The sequence below is a fragment of the Panthera leo genome, chromosome D4 (assembly GCF_018350215.1).
Source record: "Panthera leo isolate Ple1 chromosome D4, P.leo_Ple1_pat1.1, whole genome shotgun sequence".
Classification (NCBI taxonomy): Eukaryota; Metazoa; Chordata; class Mammalia; order Carnivora; family Felidae; genus Panthera; species Panthera leo.
The window spans coordinates 82,655,589-82,676,309 of NC_056691.1; the positions used below are offsets into that span (position 1 = coordinate 82,655,589).

Genomic DNA, 20,721 nt, shown 5'->3' on the forward strand with positions numbered 1-20,721 from the left:
CAGATTAGATACCTTTTTACAAACGTGTACATAAAACCAAACATAATATTTAAGGGAAGTGTACAAAAAAGAGAATAATAAGCAGAGCAACATTGCGAAGATGCATAAAGGAGAGGCTTCTGACATTAAGACCACCACTACATAAGACACAATACAGTGTGTGTGTGTGTGTGTGTGTGTGTGTGTGTGTGTGTGTGTGTGTGTGTCTTTTCCCAAGAGACACATTTCCACATATATGGCATATATACACATAGCTAAACACATATACAAGTAATTAATTATTACTTCCTTCATAAAATTTTCTCTAGCTTGACTTAATTTAACTGCAGACTTGGACAGCCCACAGTTGGTGCTTATCATAAGTTCACAGACCAATGTTATAAATTTTAAAAAAGTATTCCTCTCATGCATTTGATTTCCTCTTTAACTATTTAAAATCCCAACCTCAAGACAAAATGAAGAACACATTGTTCGGCCATTGAGAAGCTGGTTCAAATTAAAACAAACCTGCCCATTGCAAATCCTAATCCAAGTGATAAATTATAGATCAGTTTACAAATGTAGCACTTTTCTAACCAATAATAATGAATTATCAATGCTAACTGAATTGATGCTTCTCGCTTCATTTATTTTTAAAACCAGTTCTATCATTCAAGAAATAAACCACATCAATCTAATAACCCACTCAATGAAGCAGAAAGCACACTGACTTGCTCTGCCAGGCATGTTCCGCCTACATAATTCAATTGAGCATATCCTATTTTTTAATATCATCTTGGACTGCTACTGTGTATATTGCAGTACTGTTAAGGCATGTCATGAAAGAGTGAAGGCAGAGGAAACTAAAAAATGAAAAAGAGTGGATAAGAATACTTCAGCATGTTCTATGAGGCATCGCTGACACATCAGTTAATTCCATAATGTGGCATTCAGAAGTCCATACATATTGTTTTAAAACCAGTCATGTTTAAATGAATTGCAAAAGCTAATTGAGAATCAGAAAAAAATTAGCCATTTCTTAGTGCATAATGTCAGTATCAGGCAAATATTGGGAAAACGGTCACAGAAAACATTCAACGTCTGCCGTCTTAATTCTAAAACATACTCTAACCCACGTATACAAAACTCTTACGATTTACATGCAAAAAAGAAATCCTTGCAAATTCCTTTCCCGTCAAGTTCCAGATACCACAAAGCATCTCCTGACTTCAGTATATGTACTGAGCATCCTTTAAAACTCAGTACCCGGTGCTCACTCACTGCCAACATCAGCTACAAAGACAGTTATCCTCTCCCCTCAGAAGTGACAGGTGCAGAAGTGCTTCTCTACTCTATGCTGGAGTGGAGCTGCCAAAAGGCCTCAAGATTTTTGAAAGAAAGGACCCCCATGGCTCCGAGGAAGCATTGTGCTCTACAGCAGAGTCAAAGGAATCTAATATGCCCAACTTATTACTCACTACAATATAGAGACTACTTACCACTTTCTAATGTCAAGAGTAATAACCAACCGTGAACTTGTCTGTCAGATAATATTAGAACAAATATCAAAATACCCAATGTGGGCTGGGTATAACCCACCTCCCAAGAGCTTTCCTTTTACCCAAGAAAGCAGTGATAAGTCTAATTAAGCAATAGGGCAGGAGAAGGGGAGGAGGGAAGGGAATATAGGCAAATGTAGGCACATGTTTGTGCATTACAATATGTTTCTTCATGTTTGTGATATTACAAGAGCTTGATATTCCAATTTAAGTCAAACAAGACAGTGGTGTGCTGTCAGAGGAGAAAACAAAAATGAGCATCTACTCTGTGTTAGGCATATTCACACATTATCTCAATCAGAACTGAAAAATCCACGTCTTAGTTTGGGAAGGGGGAAACAAGCAATGTATCTTATACGTAAAAACTGCTGAAATAGACCAGTTTTCTTAATACTGATTTCTCCCTATATATACACATCTAACTACCGTATCGTCCTTTTCCAAAGGAAAAAACACAATTACCTGGATAGGAAAAGTACCACTCCCTAATAGAGGGGACTTCAAAACCCTGATATAAATATATTTTGAGCATTATATTTATGGCAGAGTGTCTTTCAATGTTAACTCTACTGGCCAAAGTCACTAGGCAGTTAGCAACCCCTTTTTGCCCTCTCTGTGTCTTTGGCTGGGGAACTTTCTTTGTAAATGGTAATCTTCCTGTTTTCTCCCCTTTTTCTCTTGCCTACACAAGCTCTTTCAGACAACCAGCCTCAGTACAACCTCAACTACTGCCACATAAATCAGATCTTCAAGATGTAGTACGGCTGATGAAATGTAAATGACCTCATTGCTAAGGCAGGGGGTGGGGAAAATCGTGCCAGCTCTCCAGATCAATTCCCAAGTTTATATTTTCACAAATCTTTTTATGTACAGTTTGATTTCTTAACATTTTAATGAGCAAAAAAAAGTGCATCTATAGTAGCCAGTCACCACAGTTAAAGTGCAGGGCATGAACTAGATCCCAGGAGAGAACCAGTCCACCATGTCACCGCTGGCTTTAGGACATTCGCCACCTGGTTCCACGTCCCCAGGTTCCAACTCTTTTCATAATCAAAACACTGCTGACATTATAAACCCCAGACGGGTTTTCTAAAATCCTTCCCAATCAATATATCCAACACATAACTTATTGGAGACAACACCGAGCTCATTGATTAAGGTGAGTTCAGTAGCAAAGTTTTCAAAATAAATGAGACAAGAATGCAGCATTCAACCCCTTGTGTCACCAGACAATTTATGAAATAGGCAATTTCTGAAAGGGCTTTTCTTCCTAACAAAATCAACGATACTTCATGTGGGAGGAAAGCAGAGCAGAGGGGGTGGGGAGATGCATGGAGGACAGTTGCACAAACCTTCAGTTATGCATATATCAAACAGCAGATTGCACAGTATAGGAGAGAAACAACAGCTACAAAGCTCTGCCCACAAGGAGATACCAAGCCTCAGAGTATGAACCAAACACGAAATCAACACACCTAACACTGGTTTCACTTGCAAATGGAAATCAGAAAAGAACTCGAGATTCACATCAGTCTCCTTTGGATTCGTTTCCCCCAGTGTGAATTCTCATCTGGTGAGAAGGCCCATCGAGGGGACTTGCTCCAATCTGGATAAAGTAAATTGAATTTTCGCTGAAACTGAGATGTGCTCTTAAAAACCTAGTAAAGTTTACGGGGCGCCTGGGTGGCTCAGTCGGTTAAGCGTCCGACTTCGGCTCAGGTCATGATCTCACGGTTCGTGGGTTCGAGCCCCGCGCTGGGCTCTGTGCTGACAGCTCGGAGCCTGGAGCCTGCTTCGGGTTCTGTGTCTCCCCCTCTCTCTCTCTGCCCCTCCCCTGCTCATGCTCTGTCTCTGTCTCTCAAAAATAAATAAATGTAAAAAAAAACGGTAAAGTTTTTAATTTATAATATTATTCATCATAGAATTCTATCTGGAAGCAAAACTTCGAAGACTACATTTGATGCAGTCAACTGAGATTATGAATAATGAGGCTAACCAGTTCACTCTGAATTTGGGGTGTGGGTGGGGAGATGTACGAGATCCTGCAACGGCCATCAATTTGGATGTCAATACTTTGTTTTCATTGCTTCACTGAAACCCATAAACAAAAATTAGTTGTATTCAGCAGATGAAAACCACCGACAGTCAGACACAGACATACACACCCCACAAATAAATGCCATCTGAAAGACAAAAGTGCAGGCTGACTATAATGTCCACTGGGGTTATAGAATGCTGGGAGACGAGACACATTTTCAATAGTTCAAAAGGAAAAAGGAAATGTGTGCAGGCAAACATTCAAATAAAGGAAGCAGACAGCTTGAGTAAATGAATGTATATTTTAAAACACGGAGAGCTATAATCAGCCCCTCTTGTAGCTTGCTGAAAGCTCATACAGCGGTCGATAATTTACCTTTGTCCAAAAAGAGTTAAGGAGGGACAGACAGGGAAACAGAGTGGGAGAACGTTTCCTGAGTTTTTTTATATCCAATTTATTTGTTCATCTCAAAATGTAGACTGTGATGAAAAGATCAGTGGAGCTTAAATTCCTAAAATACTCTATTTCAATGTTTAATTTTTTGTTTTTAGTAGCATGAGGGAAATGCTGACCGTCCAAGTCCTGCAATTGAGATGAGTGGCACTGACTTGAAAGAAAAGCCTTTGATTGATGATCTTAAAACTCAAGTTGAAAGTTAAAAACAGAACACACACAAAATCCAAACACGCAAAAAGCTAACAAAATTTCGATTTTAAACCATTTCAGGTTAAAACCAGGGACTCCAAGTAAAAGCTACCAGAGGTTTTAATGCGTACGACTGAGAAGGGTAAAGCAGAATGGTAACAAGTTTTTAGAGGCCTAATTAGCACCAAGTTCAAGAATGTTGATCAGAAATTTCTAAATATGAAAAGAGGAAATGCAATTTTTTTCTTTCTCTGTAAATGTCAAATTAAATCCAAGATCCATATTACACTTACAACCAAACTTTAAAAAAAATGTTATTCAGTGAGAAAAATCTTTGCATAAGGGATTTTATAGAAAGGCCTTTCAACCCAAACATAAAAGCCAGGTCAAATTTCTAACAGGGCTGCTCCAATGCTACAGAATCTGCTTCCTTTCTTTGGTATATTTCAATGTTTACTCCTACCTTACTCTTTTTTTAAATATAAATGTTAATTTTGAGTTCTACCTATGTTATCATGCTAATTTGTGCAATACCTAATATACACATTCGCTGTTGTCATGCAAAGATAAAATTACAAAAGAGTACAGAAATTCATTATATTCTGTAACATGTATCATATAAATTTTATATCTAAATTATCATGGATAGTAAGTACATCGGTGGAATGCTAACAACAGCAGAAGAACCACCTCTCTTCTAGAACTACTTTTAAGTACAGAGCTTCAGGAAGTGAAGTCCAAAAGTAAAAATACTGGATCTTATTTAAAAAAAAAAAAAAAAAAACTAACAAAATTTCTCTTTCTATCCCTCTTTTTCTTCAAAAAAATTACTTAAAGTCGTTCCCAAATTACAGTGTTATGTAAAATCCTCTGTTCTAACATTTCATTTTATTAACGTAAAAGCTTATAGCAGAGAGGTGAAAATGAGAGAGCTACATTTTTAAGGTCAGTATTAAACACCAATAAACTTCTTGACACTTGTTTCAAATACTTAGAAGATGGACAAATGATTTGGTTAGAATCTCTTACAGTTAGCATTTGGTGGCACTGGTTGGCCCTAACATTATTACTATAAAATATTTTGCCTTGTTTCATTTCCTTAAACATTTTAAGTCCTGTCATCTGAACGTTTATGTTATCAATATACCTAAAAGGAAGAAAGAATGGGGAAAATGGGCGAGGAGGGAATACAAGTCAACACCTACCAAAGGAATAGAGTCCCAACAGTAAAACTGCAAACGTGATTTCACTGAAGAAGTAACTGGCCCTCAGGAAGATGCTATTAAAAAAAAAAAAAAAAAAAAAAAGAGCACTGATAGAAATAGTATTTTGTAAGCATATTAAAAGCTGTCAGCTTTTAAATATTTTAAATGCACACAAAAATGTGCACAGATGGGCAACTTTTCTGCTCACATTAGTCTAGAAAAAAAAATCTTTCATTATCAAGCTCAAAGTCCTTGAATTTTTTAAACTTAATTGTGCCTCTATTTCTAAGAATTCACACCCAAAGGCCAAAGCTTTCCTGCCACCAGTCCTTCAAATCTGACTTGGACATTACACGGGAGGAGGCTCCAAGCCTCCCTGAGGTCTCACTCCTTTTACAACACACGAAAAAGCAGTCGATAATGGGCCCATGCTGAATTCACTGCTCTCCACGTCTCCTCTTGGGACACAAGCCTAGCAGATGTGATAAAAACTGTGTCAGAGAAGTGGCTCTAGTTTGTGCCTTAATGACAACTTAAGCCTCTAAACCAATACAACCAAAGGACTAACAGAACTGGCTGTTACCTCTCTCTCCTGCCAATCTTTGAATATCTCTGAACTGAATTAGCACCTCTACCCACAACATCCCCTGCCACCCCACAAAATCTATTCTAATTTTAAAAGATAAATGAATTCAGCAAAACACGTCGGCGGCACAAGTGTCTGGGCTGTGTGTGTGCGTGTGTGTGTCCTATAATTAAGCCCTAACACATATTTCGTGTAGTTTATATTTTCTCAAGGTATGATTGTGCATTCAGATGTCTTGAAGGAGTGTCCGATTTCCTCTGATCACCACCCCAGTAACCGTGTTAAACACGCACAACTGGTAGGCTTACAGTTTCCAAAGAGTGCCTCCAGGTCTAAAAATTATTTTTAAATGTGTCCAACCGTAGGAAAGACCGGTGATATTCTGAGTTACTGAAACGTCCTGATTATTAAAATGTATACAGAAGAATTTTTAAAACCGGTGGGCAGTTATACTTTTAAACTTGTAAGCACTCTTTGTCTTACCTAATGACACGGTACCAAAAAAATAGATTTAAATGTGTACTTCTGATAACATTTTCTAAATGCTATGATTCGGCCTTCAGATGATAGGCCTTTTTACCCAGTATCTTGAAAGCCTATTCAGTCACAATTGCATACCCACTTAATCAGCAATCATTGTTCTGGGATGCAGGACTTTGTTGTCCAGACAAGCACCAAAACCTTAAAAAAATTTTTTTCAGAACTGGCATAAGAAAAAAGTGATCTCTGTCAGACAAGGACAAATTTATGCAAATCTTTTATAAACATTCACAAACATTTATTTAGCTTTTGAAATGTTGGCCTCATTTGAGAGCATGAAAATGAGGGGGAAGTAGGGAAACGCAAAGGACAGCTTAGAAGCTGGCACACTACATAAATATTCAGAAGGAAGATTATAGGATTCGTGTTAGGCTGTCTTAGGCTTCTCCAAAGTCCACACAGAATAGCAAAGAACAAAACTAACGAGAAGTACAGCAGATGTTAGACAATGCATCAGCCTCTTTCCCTCTCTCACTTGGCTATACTTGGACGCTTTTATATTTTCTTTCAATATGGTTAGGTCATTCAAGGATTCTCCTATAGACTCTGTATTGTGGCTGCAGATCTATAAGCTGGAGGTCTGTCAGCTTTCCAAAAGTTTCCAATGAAAAGGCATTATGCAAATTCTACCTCTCTTACCCTCTTTCAGGGGGGAAAAAAAGCCTCCAGTATGCAGTCATCGGAGTATTGGAAGCCCCAGCCTTCATTTCTGTATAGCTGTGTTTGCCTCAGGGCCACGCTGCTTGTTTTGACAGTGGATCCCCCTAGATAGTTGGGATTAGTCGAGCTTGTTTAGATAAACTTGAAATCAAGGCCTTCTCTAGGTAGACAGCTAGATGTAGCTACCGAGTTTCCAGCTGCCTCCTCCTTTCATCCCCAAACAACTGGAGATTCACAGTAGCTATCACAGCCACAGGCTATGTCACATACATAAGTACAAAATTAAAGGCTGCTAAAAGAAGCCTTTGTAAGTCTTAGTGCTAAAATAAGGAATCTGTACTGCTTGGTTTATACAAATTATTCTAGCACTACCAGTATGGAACTGAAATCATCAGTTAACAAGGCATATTAATCAAGGTTCCCAGCTTCTTTGGATAGGCAGGATCATAGTTTGATAATATATCTAACCTTCTGCTTCTCAGCTCTTGTATGAGAGTAATCGCTTAGAACGTTGAAAAGGAAATAATAGGCTTTATTTATCCAGTGGCAGGAGATGTCAGACGCCATCAACAAACACTGGGAACAGACTATGAAGATCAAAATGTAAATATCAAATCTGCTTTTGAGAGAGAATTATTTAGCAATTGATTAGACAGGGCCTCACTGAACAGTCATCTCCAATTACAGAACGGTTTCAAATCAACTTTTATTTCCCACAACTTGCAGATCCTAATAAAATGGTATCAGGAGGACTCGAGAACTGAGGAAATTTATACTCAGAACAGATCAATGACATCCCACTATACAGACAGAAGGCAGGTGATATGAAACAGTATTGAAATAAAAAAAAAGTTTGCAATTTAAATAATTCTCCAAAATCTAATACTCAAGGATTTCTTTCTTTTGAAGCTAGAGACAGCTCTTCAGAGGGCCAGCAAAATGTAAACAAAGAAAATAATTCCACATATATGTTTTATTTTACTTTACATATCTTGCTCTAATATGTGGATGCCAGTGTTTACCTGAGGCTGGGATAAACTGTAAACACAACAACAGTATCTGAATAGATTTAAACACTTTTCAGATCAATTCTAGAAGATACCATACAATCTTGAAAGCCTCCACCCTCTGACCACACTATCAAGTCACACAAGGCAGTTATCCATCAGTCAAGTGTTGATTGATTGACCAACGAAAACATGTTCTCGTAATTCAACAGCTAAGTCACTATTTAAAAGAAAAGCTTTATGACATGCAAGACATTCTGGAACAACAATCATCAATTTGAGGTTTTCCTAAGGAATTTTTGGTTCATTTCACTTACAACTTACCAAGTAAAGAAGGAGTTGGCAAACTTTTTCTCTAAAGGGCCAGATAGTAAATATTTGAAGGCTTTGCAGGGCATTTATGGACTCCATCAAAGATTCTTCTAGGGCTTTTTGTTTGTTTGTTTGTTTAAATAACTCTTCATAGGAGCACCTGGGGTGGATCAGTCGGTTGAGTGACTGACTCTTGAATTAGGCTCCGGTCACAATCTCAGTCATGAGATTGAGCCCCACATCGGGCTCCATGCTGAGCTTGGAGTCTGCTCAAGATTCTCTCTTTCCCTCTGCCTCTCTCCCTGCCTTGCACTCTCTCTCTAAAATAAAAATTAAATTAAAAATTAAAAAAAAAAAAACCTCTTCATAAAAGTAAAAACCACCTTAGCTCAAAGGACACACATAAGAGCCACCCCGAGGCAGTACTTGGCCAGGTGGCTGTAGTGTGCCAGCCCCCAATCCAGAAATTTCTGAAAGGTCAAATGGCCATGCCAATCGTATTGGCTCTATGGTGAGCCAACAATTCACACATGGTTATTGCTAAATGGCCAAATATCTACTGCATTCCAACATGCTCTCTTTTTAGAAAATTATTTAAAATACAAAAACAGAAACAGGGGCACCTGGGTGGCTCAATCACTTAAGTGTCCGACTCTTGGTTTCAGCTCAGGTCATGATCTCATGGTTCATGGGCTTAAGCCCCACATCGGGCTCTGCTTCTGAATCTCTCTCTTTCTCTCTCTCTCTCTGCCCTCCCCTGCTCATGCTCTCTCTCTAAACAAAATAAACTTTAAAAAATTGTCAAAAATAAAAAACAAAGAATTACAAACCAACCATATTTCACTATTCAAAATTCACAACTGTTTTTTGGCACAAACCCCTCAGAGAAACAACTTCTTAAATTAACAGTTCACTATTACTACAGGTAAGGTTCAGGGTTTTCTTAACAGATAGACTGATGTTCTCCAGATCATGGACAGCTCTTCAATTTGAGAATTATTTTGTTTACAGTATCACAAAAAGCAGTATTAAAAGAAAAGTCTTTTCTAGCCACTCATGCGAACAACATGTTACGGACCCAACGTGCTATTAGATGTAGAATGTACCAGGGCCTTCTCACTACTTAATTTCTGGCCCTTCTTTCAACTTCTTCCCTGTAAGTGTGTTTTCCAGGATATTATCTTCTTTCTTCTAACTCTGCACTCTCCTCCATTCATAGTCTATTTACACTTTAATTCCAATTATCATTGCTTTGTAAAAGAGTCCGATTCAAATCTTCACTTCCTAGACTACATCTAGCACCAGGCTCTATTCCAACTGCCTTTTGGACATTTCTTTTTCTCTTTTTTTTTAATTAAAAAAAATTTTTTTTTTTAATGTTTATTATTTTGAGAGAGAAAGAGAGAGCAAGCAGGGAAGGGGCAGAGAGAGAGAAACACAGAATCGAAAGCAGGCTCCAGGCTCTGAGCTGTTAGCACAGAGCCCAACGCGGGGCTCAAACCCACAGACCGCGAGATCATGACCTGAGCTGTAGTGGGCCACCCAACTGACCAAGCCACCCAGGCGCCCCACCTTTTGGACATTACTGCCCCATGTCCCCTAAGTACCTCAAGCTTAACATGTTGAAAATCCAGATGCATCATCTAGGTTCCTGGAACCCCACCACTCATTCAGCTCTTTCACCCCATTGAAACAAGAAAAGAACTCAGGGCACCACTATTACTCGCTGGGGGACAGACGATCCATTTGTGTGACTTAGATTCAACTTATTTGCCATGGTTGTTGAATTTTGAAATAAATCCGTGAAGAAAAGCTTCCAACTCCTTAAAAGCTTCTCCAATGTTAACAAACAAGAAAGGAGACACAAGGGAGCCCCTGGAATCAAGAGCATTTCAGTCATCTTAGAAGAGGAATATTTTTAGAAGATGTATTTTAGAAGAAATATTTCAGTCATCTTAGAAGATGAAGAGGGTTATTTTTCCCTAAGCAAGATAATCTTTTCAAACCAATGTGTTAAAGGCCCCGTCTGTGCAGAGCTCGTGATCTGGTTGGAGAGATGGATGCCTCGCAAAGGTAGAAGGTGACCGTGGCAGGAGCTATGACAGAAGAGAGTGCTCTCCGACAGAATGACAGGGCCTGAAATTAGATGGAAGGGTCACGAAAGGCATCTCAGGAAGTGGCATTCTCAGCTGGGATGTTAGGAACAAGGAGGTGTTCACCAAAGATTGGAAGAGGAACAGGGAGAGGTAAGGCAAAAAAAAAAAAAGTAAAAGCATGAGCAGGAGCCACTGAACAAGAACCTGGGCACGTTCAAAGAACTGAAGTCAGCCTAGCATGTTGAAGCAGAGGCAGCAGGGAAAGAGAACGCAAGAAGATGAGGTTGGACAAGGTGGCAGGGGCCAAATCATGAGGGGCCTTACAGGGCATGTTAAGGAGTCTGGACGTTATTCTAGAGCACTGGAAGTCACGAAGAGGGTTTGAATCCTTTACATCCATTTGCATGCTGCTTTCTAACTTTGCTGCCACCCGCAAAGTCTTCCAGATTGTGAGGGGTTCAGAAGCTACCCTCAGTGAGCTCTTCACCTGAGCTCCCACGCCAATCCTACTGCTATCATTCCTAGCATTACACTGACCATAATCTTAGGACCCTACATTCTTTCAGGACGGTAAAGACACACAATTGGGTGCCCGCCAGCCCCCTGAGAAGGAAGAGGGGCCTCACACAGGAGCCTTAATAATAACCCAGCAACATGGAGAGGGATTGTAGTTGAAGAGAACAAAAGATGTGTAACAAATTTGAACACAGGATCAGCTTAAATCTCTCTTCAGAACATGCTCCTGATAATCTGTTATTTCTTCTGAGATTCCCAAAGTCCATTTTCCCGTATACAAAGAAAGCAGACTTCTTACTGCGGTAACCTGTTGGATATCATTGCATCTAAGAAGCCACTGATTGTAAGACTATTATCTTTCAGTACCACTAGGGGAGAAAATGGCCATAAATGATCTACCATCGACTCTAAGATGCATCCCAATTTCAGAGACGTTAAGATGTTAAGATGTGAAAATGTGTGCCTCTTAGAATTGATGGAATACATTTATTTACAGATCTGTCTTTCCCACTAGACTGAGCTAAGAATGCTAGGGATTACACCCACTGCCAATGTCCAGTGGAGTACCCAGCACAGAGGAAACTTCCAGTGAAAGATGGTGCTGAAAAATGATTGGGCGATATTAAGGGGATTTAGAAGAAAAAACATAGCATTAACTGAGCACTTGTTACTACCAAGCACTGTGCTAACAGCCTACATGTCTTCTTGTTTAACTTTCATAGGAAACCGTGAGACCAAATGGGCCAAAGGAGACCGGAATTTACCAGAGAATCAATATTTATTTTTGATATAGAAAATGAAAGGAATGGAAGAAATGATTAAAGTTGGTATAAATGTAGTATCAGTCATTTCTGTCAAAAGCTTACCATCTGTGCCCAATAAACGTAAGAATTATGTATATAATTTAGGGGCACCTGGTGGCTCAGTCAGTTAAGTGGCCGACTCTTGGTTTCGGCTCAGGACATGATCTCACCTTTTAAGAGTTCAAGCCCCGCATCTGGCTCTCACTCATAGTGTGGAGCCTGCTTGGGATATTCTCTCTCTCTCTCTCTCTCTCTCTCTCTCTCTCTCTCTCTCTCTCTCTCTCTCTCTCTCTCTCTCCCCCCCCCCAAATAAATAAACATTAAAAAAAAAGAATTATGTATATAATTTAAAGTATCTAATTGACCTATGTAAGTCTCTTCTGATTCAGCCTTCATTATGTTCCTCATATACCAATGGTCATCTGCTCTCTGGAGGGGGTAAAGTGACCAGTGGAAGGAGACTGGAAAGCAGCTAATACATTGCACAACCTGTGCTAGAAATACAGATGCTCAACGATCCTGCCAGTAATCTTATGTATTATAACGATTATCAACTTCTTATGAGTGAACTGAACTTTGAAAGCAGAATAACATTAGTTTCAGATAGAAGAGTGAAATAACTTGCCTAACTGCAAGTAGACAGTGAATGGACAAGCCAACATTCAAACCCAAGTTCATCTACCCCTGGAGCTTAAGCTGTTCCGACAATTCTCAGCTTGCTGCTTTGCTGACTACAAAGGAGAGTCTCATTCTTGGTCCCTACTTGATTAGGATTCTGTCTCCACAGTTACAAACACTCACACAGCTACACCTTTGCAGTGGTAGCCCTCCACACCAAATGAAGCTAAAGCCTCTCTCCCACCTCACTTTCCAATTGCAGCAGTGGAGCGAAAGATTCATGTTGTTGGGTCACAGGCTCTTAGGTAGGGGAGTCTCATGTGCCAGCCTGCCCAAGACATCCTGGTCTGCTCATGATTTCTGTGTTATCATGGTGCCCATTTCACTCTCGAAAGTGCCCTAGATGTTATGGTCATCAGAGTCTTAGAGAGAAACCCATGGCTTGTCTGGAGGGTAGTGAAAGAACACACAGCTGTTCTATCTGCCTTGTGATGGGAAACTGGGGAGAGAGGTTAGAATAGTTTTTATCACTTGACTCTAGGCTCTTTATCCACATTAAAAACTTATCTATATTCTAGGACTTAATACAATACCAGACATCATCAATTACATGGAAACAGGAAAATCTTCTCTTTGCTTCATTCTCCTCATGCTACATCAGATAACCTTTATCGAACCAGACTAATCCAGGTGTTGTGTATATATCATGCCCACTTCTCCTGCCAGTTCTACAAAATTACTATACTTCCTGTTTTAAAGATGAAAAAAAAAAAATAGGCTGAAAAACTACAGCCTTTGCCCAACGTGACCTTTACAAAGCCAGACCTCATATAACATGGGGATACTTGCCTTCTACTTTTCTTTGGGCCAAATGTACACAAAAAAAGGGGGGGCACTTAAAATTGTAGGGGGGATTATTGTTAAGATGGGGCGCACCTGGGTGGGCTCAGTCAATTAAGCATCCGACTCTTGATTTTGGCTCAGGTCATGATCTCACAGGTCATCAGATCGAACCCTGTGTTGGGGTCTCTGCTGATAGCTCAGAGCCCACTTGGGATTCTCACTCTCCCTCTCTCTAAGCCCCTCCCGCCAGTCACGCTCACTCACTCTCTCTCAAAATAAATAAGTAAAATTTTAAAAAAGAAAGAAGTGATACATGAATAATGCAAAGATTTTAGCTGCCATTAAATCTGTTTATTATAACAGATATATTTTAGAAATTTAGAAACACTCAATTTACCAGCGGTTTAGAGCTCTAGAGATGAGAAGTATCTGGGAGGTTGGAAGAGTTCTCTGATAAAAATGATGCTCTCAACAATTTACAGTTTACACTTCTAAAATTAGATGTTACTAAAGAGGCATCCTGTTTGAAATACATTCAAATACAAGAACCTTAAAAGCCTCTGCTAGGTAAGATAGGATTCAATAAATGTGGGTTTTGGTTTGTCCTACCTCATTCAAATTCTGAGCCCAAGATCACAGTGGGAACGTTATTCAAACAATCATTTATTATTATATAGCAAATATTTGGAATACAAATACCCATACACAGTACCAGGTCCTAGAGATACGGACAGGAAGCAAGTAAGATTTCCTGACTTCCTGCCTAGGTGAGGAAGAAGATACGTGCATGAAGATACATGCAATAAAGTGTGCTGGGTTTTCTGACAGAAAGTATGGTCAAGGAATAAGGAAGGTATTGTCAGGTTCTACCAAGGGGATGTGGAAGACTCCTCAGAGGTGGTGACATGTGACCTGACTTTTGAGAGATGAGTCAGTATTTATTAGACAAAGTGCCGGGTAAGAATATTCCAGGAATAAAAGCAACGTGAAACAGTATTATATCACACATTTCACAAGGTTGATATATAAGCAAGTGACTTTGGTCAACTCAATGCTCTTTCAAAGACAATCTTAATTCTTTCATAAATACCATTTCATTTCTACCCACCAATCCCCACTTGCAAATACACACACAGGCACACACTACAGAGTAGTCCAACAGTCTGGGCTTCATGCTAGTTCACATTTGAAATCTGAAACTGACCAAAGTTGACAGTTTGAAATTATGGTAGCCACAAGACTCTTAACTCTGCTGCATGTAAGTACTTAAAAGATAAAAGCTAACACAATAGTACAAATCACTATATGCAACAAAAAGGGCTAATTCACAAGGACTGTGGGCCCCGTTACTAAATTTCTGGGGTTTTGAACATGGAAAGTCTCAAAACAGATTTCACGACGGAAATGAAATAAATGAAAAATAATTAGTTATTTGAAACCCCTTCATCACCATTACAAGAGTTTCCACATTTTCAGTACATTTTAGAACATAAATACTCAGAAACTGTTTCTGATTATATCTCTTCATCTCTACTTGACAAAGTACTCTCTCTTCCTTTTATGACTTCTCTAAAATTTCGTCTGGAATAGCGCAGGCTTATGAAGGAAAGGTTTTCTAGAATTCTTCTTAGGACCTGTCAAATTCTAGAGGCAAAGCTCATCACATATAACCCTAATACCTGACAAAACAAAAGTACCCAAACCGGGGTAACTGCTACCTTAAATCTGCCCCCTAGAAGGAGGAGGCACTACGTAACTATTGGTTATTAGATGCCTGTTCTCATTCTGAGCACTCTTACACATTTCAAAATCACTTAACCCTCGCAAAAGTCCTAGGAGGTCTTTACTCTGATTATCTCTAGTTCATAGAGAAGGAAATGACATCCCAAAGAGGTAAATCCCACTAAATAACAGAGCTGGGATTCAAACCCAATCAGTCTAGCTCCAAAGTCCATGCTCTTGATTACCACTGTCATGCACCTGGAGTCTCCTTTCTGGAACCTGGACTCCTTAACAATTATGTCTGTGTATTACATACTTCATATTCACAATTATTCACGGGCCTGTAATTTATCCTATCTGCTGAAAAGAGTCTCTAACATGGACTATAGTCATTCCAATACTCGAAGAATTCAGATTGACAGACAATAATACAGTGTAAGGAGTCAATGTTCCAAGTGCTCTCCAAGTGCTGAGATGGAGTAACTGATCAGTCAGGGCAAATTTCACAGAGGAAGTGATATAAAGCAGGGCAATTAATGCTGAACAGAAGTATACCTGGGGGATACCTGGTGGGAGCTTGAGGAAGGCATTTCAACCATAAAAACAGCTTGGGCAAAAACAGAAGTGGGAGAAAGCAAACCGTGTTGGGAAACAGTGAGGTGTTCTATGTCTGCTTATAAGGTGAAAAGTGGTAGGACACCAGGCTGGAGGCTGAGTCAAGGTCAGGCTGTGAAGGGCCTTAAATCCAAGTTAAGAAATTTGGTGTCAATCTTGAAGGCACCACGGAACCATCGAGAGTTTTGACTAAAGAGAAATGGTGTGATTTGACGTAGGTTTTAGAAAATTATCTTTGGCCATCTTATGGAAGGTAGTGATTATAAGGACATTGGGTTGTAGGCCATTAGGAAGAGTCCACATGAGAGAAGTTGAGAGTTGAATGCAGAGAGAAATGGCACACTAGGGAGACTGGAGAGCACCTGAGGAGGGATAATGAATGAGACTGGATGACTACAGACTTGCCCTATGTGTAACAGACTGGTTACGTGAGGCTGAAGTTAAGACTCAGACTACAACTCTCAAAAACAGCCACAGTCCATTTAGTCATAATCATGGAGTAACTCACCAGAAACAAGACCATCCAATAGTATTCACAGATGTCTAAAATTTAGTGGGGCTTTTTTGGAGCCAGAATAAAACCAGAAGAACACTTCTAATAAGAATGTGTAAGTAAGGATTGCATAATTACCATTTCCTGGCGTTAGATTCAAGTAAGTAGTAGTACAACGTAGCTGCATAGCCTGGCGCGCTTTCAGAAAGAATAGCTCAGAAAGAATTTGTCTTTTTAATGAGTTCCTTCTATATAACTGTAACAGCTGGGGAGTGACCAAATTGGGAAGAAATCTTCAACTTAAAAGAAAAGCCTTAAGTCAGAAAATGTATCAATTTTTCAATTGAGTTCAGCTACATGTTTAAGGTTTTGAAATACAGTTTTCGTTAAGAAGTCAGCCCAACCCTATCCCATTCTTAAATTCACCCTTTTCTGGAAATGGGGGAGAGGGGGAAACTCATGATATAGATATGACAGGATAGCTGCTCTTATATACAAGGTGGCTTTCTCTTCAGCACACACTTTAACAAGCATGAATTTTGACATTCATCCAAGGTGATAAATTTGACTTGTAACAACACTGGGAGAAATAAAAGCAACACGTGACAGATTTTTTTTTTCTTAGGATTATTGTTTACCCATCCGTGAACCTATACTCGAAAAAACATTAAAACCAAGACAATCATCAAGAACAGGACACTCTTAAACATATACAAGGAAGCAGATGTTTAATCTGGATTGCATTTATACATCTGCAATCTATCAATGAATCTTTTCAAAATCTGTAATGTGGTCCATCAAAATGGCTACACTGGATGGCAATCGTGGATACTGACGCACTACTTGAAGAAAGCTGCTTCGGCGGGGTGCTCTGTTGCTATTATGCTAAACAATCACCTCCTAGGGTCTAAAGAGATTGAGAGTTTATATCTGTGGATGAGAAAATTATGTTTCCATCTACAGTCCCAGACTGCCAAGTTACTAAGAAATATGGAAACGGACCTTTTTGAGCAAGAGGTGGAAAAATCCATAAATCAACAGTGACTCTTGGAAAAAGCACACATCTAAAACAAACTTAAAAGATGATCTTTAAGGGCAGCTTCAGGACTTTCCACTTGGGTTTCTCTGTACTACTCTGATTAACTTTATTACCTTCTACAGTGTCATGACACAAAGGACAAGAAATTTGAGGAATGTGATTACATGGTGGCGTCACTACCCAAAGGTCCTAGTTTTCAGAGACATCCCCAATTTCTGGTCATGCCATTGTTCTAACAGTCCAACAAAACAACCCCTGTAGCCTACTAGACCGTAAGGTCTAGACCCCTACTAGACCCCATTACCCCTGTAGCCTACTAGACACTAAGGTCCTTCAGGGGAAAGATGGAATCTACTACTTCTCTCTTCTTTACCTGATACGGTATCTGGCTCACAGTGTGCAGACACTACACTTATCAATCTCTCATTCAATGAATGCATAAAATCAAATCTAGTCTCCCAGTTTCTGCCATCAAAGGCACAAGGGGGAAAAAAAAATCAGAAAATGCAGCCACTTATAAGTTAGTCTTTTAAAGGTCGGGTTGTAGAGCCCTTTAAAAAAAATTTTTTTTTAACATTTATTTATTTTTGAGACAGAGAGAGGCAGAGCATGAACAGGGGAGGGTCAGAGAAAGAGGGAGACACAGAATCTGAAATGGGCTCCAGGCTCTGAGCTGTCAGCACAGAGCCTGACGCGGGGCTCCAACTCACAGACTGCAAGATCATGACCTGAGCCGAAGTTGGATGCTTAACCGACTGAGCCACCCAGGTGCCCCTGTAGAGCCATTTTAAAGTGTGATCTATTTGACCCTCTGGCTGAGATTCAAATGAATCAATATATTCTGTTCCCATGTATATGGTTTCCAGGACCAAACTTGACCTCACCATTTAAAGTGGATCAAATCTGAGATTATATGAGCAGATTGGAAGTATGACAGCACCCACACCTTGGAGAAGAATGGGGGTGGGGGGGAAGGAAGCTCAAGTTTCCAAGAGAAATGGGATATACCCAGGTCTGAGTCCACTCTTTGTGAGTTTGGTGAAAGCAAGGCCCAAAGTCTCAATTCCAATTTGAAGATTCTACAGCTTAGACAAGTCACTATAGAAAGACTGGCAGAATCCTTCTGGAATCAATGTCACATTTTATGCAAACCAGGCGCACAGCACTGTGGTTCTCCACCTAACAATAATGAGAAAAATCAAATTGTGTCATTTGTTTTAAATCTTGTGTGAATATTACACACGTATGTCATATTATATAATGTTACTATGAGACTTCCTTTCACAGTAACAGAAAATTTAGGAGCTGTGGACTGTATCTGTAATTTTCTGTATTATTATATATTATATTGTTACTATATCTATATTCTTTCAATGAATCAGGGCATGAACAAGTTTTGAATAGAAATGTTTAGTCTCTGGCTTATCAAGATTTAGAAAAAAAAAAATAACACAAAAGTTTTTAAACAGGAGCTCACCAAAAGAACTGAGGCCATCACCAACATACAGGCAGTTTAAGTCTTGAGTAAATATTATCTCTGTTGTCTTTCTAACCAGAATCTTCCAAACCATTTACATAGGTTACACTATGAATAATTGTGAGCTTAAAAAATGTTTTCTTTAGAGCATACCTGAAGTATGAACAGATGAAAACTCCATATTTAAGCAATTACACGCAACTCACAAATGCCAATTTCCATCACAATTAGCCTAAGTTATGCAACATATTTTTGTTCCTTTTTAGTATATAGGTGATGTATGTTTTTATAATTTGCTTAACTGCCTATAGTGAAATTTTAAAATCACACAGACCATATAAAACCATAAAAGAAAGGGTACCTTTTTATTTTTCCCAATGTCCCACGTTTCTACATTGCTTATAGAGCTTGTACAAGAAACACTGTTAGTTTCTATATAAAGATTTCCATAAAATTTTTATAGTTTCTATAAATGCATAAAGATTGTTGGTTTCATTATAACCTCTGTTTCAGTGCCAGTGGAAAGAAAAATTACCTGCAACTCTAAACAGCGAACTATATAAATAGGGTGAGTAAGGGTGCTCAGACCTCTATTCAAAAACCTCTAAGACACTGGCTATATTTCACCAAAATATAGATGAGCACACTGGAGAAGCAACTTCTCGCACACCCCCTCTAAGCACTACTCTTGGAACAAACAGGCTGTAAAAAGTGCAACTGTGAGAACAAATTATTAATTCTTCATGTTTTAGGACAAGAGGTAATCGTATTATAACTAACATGTTTTAAAATGGTATGTGTAATGCCTATTACACTTGACATATTACAAGGCTATTTATGGAAATCTTCTGATAGGTTACCATAGCTTTACTCCAAATTATCCCATAGTACATGTTATAATTACTAAAGGCCCTTTTTAATCTGGAAAAGCATATAATGTTTTGAAACCAAAGATGGGATTTTGATGAGAATGGTTGACCATAATTTGCTAACATGTTAACTATCCTTTCCTCCCTTAATTCAATTAGTATTCATTAAAACTACACTAATCACAATGAATAAAGTTTTACCAATTATTTCCATAATTATGAATGAATACAGTAAACAGAATAATTATAAATCTACTTAATTAACTACAGGCTGTTTCCAACAAAAAAAGGTATTCATGTTTTGTATTTTATTTTTAACGCTAGATTGACATGCTCATATCTTTCAGAACCATTTCTAGAAATGAAAAATAATCTTATTGCGATTCTGGTCTTTTTTAACAAATTTTTCTATGGTCCAGGCTTTATTAAGAACTTCATTATCTAAACCTGGAGTGAGAGATTGAAAAGAATGTGGTTTAAGCTACCAAAACCAAAGTAACCAAAAAATCATATCCGTGATTTCGGAATCTTAACACCACCCGCCCCCCCGCCAAAAAAAATTTAGACTACTTCATATTACGCTTAGGGACACAATTTTTTAAATTTCTTAAATACGTTGTTACAAGATTTATTTTTTTAAATGCAGGATTCAAGTCAGGATCCTATCAATGCTGATGTTTTAGTATTTAAACCAGCTAAGCATTAAACAAAAGCAGATGAATAAATAATGTGAACTCTGAGAAGCCCTTGCTTTTGCCTTTTTGGTTTGTTCCTCTATTTTCAAAAATACAGGAATTGCATGTCTTTCCGGAATTAACAAAGCCTATACTTTCAGGTTTCAAGATAGCAGGCTTACCAGATTTTAAATGAAATATTGAGTGCTACAGTGATTTAATGGTTTTAAACCATAGATGTCGTTGCGGTCTGAGGGTGTCACAGACAACTTAAGGAAGAAAAAAAAATGGGGCACAGAGAAATCACTTTGTCAGTAATTACAATCAAGAGTCCTAAGATGTGGCTCAGGCTGCTCATTACTTCTTCTTTCTGAATCGAGACCCTTATTTACATTTCAGATTACATTTTTTATGAAACAGTAAGA

The 20,721-nt window shown here is 38.7% G+C and overlaps 1 protein-coding gene across 5 annotated transcripts in view; it reads right to left on the minus strand.

Annotated features, from left to right (window-relative positions):
• Positions 1–20,721, minus strand: part of DENND1A (DENN domain containing 1A) — a 508,975-nt gene that overhangs the window by 355,009 nt on the left and 133,245 nt on the right. The window lies entirely within an intron of this gene.